At 36.5% G+C, this 4,767-nt stretch overlaps 1 long non-coding RNA gene across 1 annotated transcript; it reads left to right on the top strand.

Moving 5' to 3' along the window:
• The first annotated feature begins 569 nt into the window (after nt 1–569).
• On the top strand, nt 570–2,199 carry LOC138899417 (uncharacterized). The gene is made up of 2 exons (XR_011411007.1): nt 570–1,367; nt 1,862–2,199. It is a non-coding gene; the product is annotated as an uncharacterized lncRNA (long non-coding RNA).
• The last annotated feature ends 2,568 nt before the right edge of the window (nt 2,200–4,767 follow it).

Genomic DNA, 4,767 nt, shown 5'->3' with positions numbered 1-4,767 from the left:
CAATCCCTACCCCCCCTCCCCCCCGGTGTCCTTCCTCGATGCTGGACCCTTTGAACCCTCGACCCACACAATCTTGTCTCCGACCCCCACCCACATCCCTGCATTCTCACCCCTGGGCCCCTGAACCTCAACCCCGGACCCTCCGACCCACACCATTGCCTTCCCGTCCCTAGACCCTCGACCCCCTGAACCCTAACCCCCGGACCTTAACCCCCCGACACCTTGAACCTTGAACCTTGAACCTCGTCCTCGAACCCTCCCCGCCCTCCCCCAGACCCGACTTCGTCTCCCATAGTATTTGTCTAGATTTTATATAAATAATCTTGAGACTATTTTTTGGTTACCAATAAAATACCAGAAATAAGTAAGAAAATCACTTATTTTATTCATACCAAACACATCCAACATATATTGAAATTTTTCGGTTATTAGCCATTAGTTAATTAATCTTTGGTCGGATTTTTTTGGACCTCAAATTTTAGATCTGGCAGAAATTCCGATGATCAACGATCACAAAGGTTTTGTGACACGCGTTTTTTCTGCGGTCGCTTTTGCGCAAATAAATCGTCTGTTTCCCTTGTTTTCTAGCGGATTTAACCGTAGTAATATGCATATTTCCAGCAGTGAAAATTAGAATGTGCACATAATATGATGGATATTTATGACAACTAGAAGTTTATTCCAACAGACAGGACTTGAGAGGATTTTATTAATATCTAGAATAATAAACAATCCAGGAGGTGCCAAACGTTACATATAGCTTGGAAATTGCTGGAATTTGATCAAGATTCACTGGCTCCCACATATTTAAACAAATTCATACATGTTCTCATCATCCAGTGTGAAATCTTGATTGAGTTATTTTAATATTTTCGCAATACTTTTGCTTCTTTCATGATATGAGGTAAGTAAGAGTGAAGAGCAAGGTCCATGTATTTCTTGTGAAAAGTGAGCTTAAAGCACTTCCCCTCAGATCTTAGAATGGAATTCATGTCTCTAGGATTATCAAAGCATTTAAATTCTAGCCAAACCCACTTGAATTTATTCCCATCATAAAAATCTTTCACCTTCTCATTGTGTTCCAATGTGACTTTGAAATTCTTCTTCTCCTCAGTTTTACTTACTTTGAGCCTACATTTTTGGCCAGACAATCTGTTGCCCAAATAGATTTCAACAGCTTCATAAATTTCGTTGTTGATTTGGCCATCAAATTCGTCAATTACCATTGTCACCTTATTTGAAAATTCATCAAATTTCTCTTTAAGTATAGAAAAGAGAAGTCTGGACTCATGTACTGCTTTAGGGAGTAACATGGCTGTTGCAGCAACTGAGCTTACTGTGGCAAAAAACACCATAGCTAGTGCCTAGTGAGTATTTCAAGATTTTGCTATACTATTATTAGTGTGTGAAAACATTACTCCCTCCGTCCCAATTTATATGACACTTTAAAAACATAATTTAATTTTAAACTTTCTATTTTACCCTTAATGAGATGATATATAACTACACAAATTTGATTTTATGATATGTTTCAGATTATAAATTTTAAAAAAATTTATTTTTTTAAACTTTGTGTTTAGTCAAATATCCTCGTATAAATTGAGACGGAGGAAGTATTAATAAGAAAAAGATTGATTCTTGATTTGCCTTTCTTTGCAAGTTGGTTTTTGTTCTCATCTACGAGAGGGGAAATAAGGCATGAGTATGTGCTTAATGCATCCAATCACAATTGAGGAACATGCTAAATGATGTTGGTCATATTTTATATTTTTCTAATATTAATTGCCTCATATTTTTACTACTTTTTTAATATGAATTAGTGCTAAATTAGCCCAAATGAGCTTAATTATTAATAATTTAGGGATACTTTGAAACAATTGGAATGGAAAAGAAACAAAATGCAAGAAGACGAAGTCGTCAGCTGTCAATGATAATTGTACCTACTATATATACGGATTCACATAAAATTTGAAGGCATCTTTTACACACGACGGCAAACATCATGGCTGGAGCACTTTAGAGGCTTCGACACCGCAAGTTTTTTCTATTCCCTCATTTATTCTTTAGTTTTATAATTTTTTTAGTTCTAAGGTTAGAGGCTTGGCTTTACATCAATGTTGATGTTTGAAACTTGAATTGACCGTTATTGATTTTTTATATAGATTTATTTATTTAATGTTACATTTAATTATTTAATAATTTGGGCAATGATTAAATACTTTAAGTTGAACCCGAAGGGGATTATTCTTGATTGCAATAAAATTGAATAGGTCAAGTTCTTGAACCTGAGCATCAAAGAAGAAGCTAGTAGTTAGGATAAATATATATGCATTATTGTCTTGCTTAATTATTTTACCGGAATTGACCTAGTCAATTAATATATCGGATAATTATAATCAATGTATAATCTATATATACGAGCTAGAAAAAGTAAACAATGAATTTGGCCGGCTATTTATGTAATAATTGTGAGCACCTAATTTTTGACCGTGCTTGAATATTTTCCGCTTCCCAGGCGTGTCCCCACTCCACTTTTCTTTGTCCTCCATGCTTGTCCCCCATACTTATCCCCCATGCTTTGTCCCCCATGCTTATCCCACATGCTTGTTCCCCACTTCACTTTCATTTGTCCCTTATGCTTGTCCCCCCACACTTTGCTCCCTACTCTCTCCATTGTTCCTCACTCCTTGTCCCTCATGCTTGTCTCCTATCATAAACCCCATACCCCATTTTCAGCTATAAAACACACATATAACACACAAAAAAGAGGGGGGAACCAGCGAAAAAATGAGCTGCAAATCCAGCCCCAAAACTCCCTCAAAACAGCTCAAAAACGAGCTGAAAACAGCCCAAAAAAAGAGTTGAAAACCAGTCCACCCACAGCTGCCGATAACACCCCCAAACAGTCACTTTTCTCCAGTTCAACACCCAAAAACGAGCTGGAAATCCAGCCCCAAAACTCCCTCAAAACATCTCAAAAACGAGCTGAAAACAACCCAAAAAATGAGCTGAAAACCAGTCCACCCACAGCTGCCGATAACACCCCAAAACAGTCACTTTTCTCCAGTTCAACACCCCCAAAAACGAGCTGGAAATCCACCCCCAAACCCACCTGAAAACAGCCTTGAAACAGCCATGAAAACCAATTGAAACTTCACTCGAACCCACACTTGAAACCAACAGAAAATCACCTCAAAACAGCCTCCAAACTCCACCATAAAACAGCCCATTTTGACATCCAAAACCGTCGTCCAAGCTCAGTCGAGTTGAATCCGTTCGAGGTCAGTGTCGAGGCTCTCTGGTTGGTGTGTCATGATCGTTCCAATTGCCAAATCAAAAGCCCAGATTCATGTAAAGGTTCATTTTTTGCCTCACCTTTGATTAATATTATAACTTTTGAAGTTTTATAATGCATGTTTGAATGAAATAGTGTTGTTAATGAGCATTTGTATATATGTGTGTGACAAACTTGAGTTGATCTGATTTCTCGCGTTAGTACTTCTTATATGGAGGAGTACCTACAGAAGATCCATTCTTTTCCTCTTTACAAAGTTAGTTGTGCAATTTGAAATGAGTTTTCCGATTGGTTCTTATTTGACATGCTTTATTTATTGATTGTATTTGTATGCCTTGAGATGATCTGTTACTTCACTTTTAGTTGATGTGGGTCTTCATTCCACTATTGTCATGAATATGGAGTTACTGTTTAATACTAAAAGTATGGGGTCATATGAATTTTTCTAATGAATTAGTGGCGTTGGGATTTAATAATCGAATTGGGACATTTTGGTTTAGGAATGGGAAGAAAAGAAGCCATCAGTTGGGTCTGAATTTTAAAGTTTAGTTCTTTCACATACCTAGAGCTTAGCATGGTCTTAGCATAATTTTGGCACGGCCAAAAAAAAAAAACAAAATACAAAGCTGGCTTACTTTAGTTGTTAAATAATTTCCAATCATCTCCATTTCTTGGCTGATTAGCTCAATGATTAATTTAGATCATTTCTTCGCAATAAATTCATAATTCACAACCTTACAATAATCTCAAAGTTTCAAAAAGAATAATGAACACTGTTAGAGTGTTTTAAGGCGCGCTTTTAATTAGTTTATCGCGATTATGTATACGTTCGCATGGCATAATTGTGATTTTCAAAATTAAAATCGAAGTATGTGTTCGCGCAACTTTGGCCAAAAATAATCTTAGTAAATAATAAAACGCGATTAATTGTGTACACGTACGCGTGACATGATTTCGACACAATAAACAAAATGGATTCACACATGATTCGTTTCAAATATAATTTCATATTTTAATAATTAAAAGAGAATAGATAAAACATGGTAACCAATAAATCACAGTTTATCCAAAATTTATTCAAGCCAAATTCTAGTCAATAAAGCGACCGTGCTAGAACTACGGGACTGGGGATTGCCTTATACCTTCTCCCCGGTCAACAGAATTTCTTACCCGGACTTTGTTTTCGCAGACCAATAATAAAGGAGTCAAACCTTCCTTTGACTAGGGATTCAAATAAAAGGTGACTTGGAACACCGGCAAAAAATCAATTCCAAGTGACGACTCTGTAAATAAAATAATCCCTATTTCAAAAATTGTCACTTTAATTGGAAAAACTCTTTAACCCACAATCCAAACACATTATTATTTTGAAGGGGGCATAAAAGGGGTGTGACAGCTCTGGCGACTCTGCTGAGGACTTCAAGAATTCGAGCTTGTACATTGACTTTATTTGGTTTTATTAATTTTTGTAT

This window comes from Nicotiana tomentosiformis, chromosome 9, assembly GCF_000390325.3.
Source record: "Nicotiana tomentosiformis chromosome 9, ASM39032v3, whole genome shotgun sequence".
In the NCBI taxonomy this organism is placed as follows: domain Eukaryota; kingdom Viridiplantae; phylum Streptophyta; class Magnoliopsida; order Solanales; family Solanaceae; genus Nicotiana; species Nicotiana tomentosiformis.
The sequence above is the reverse complement of the archived record's forward strand: the minus strand, read 5'-3'. Positions and strand labels throughout refer to the sequence as shown.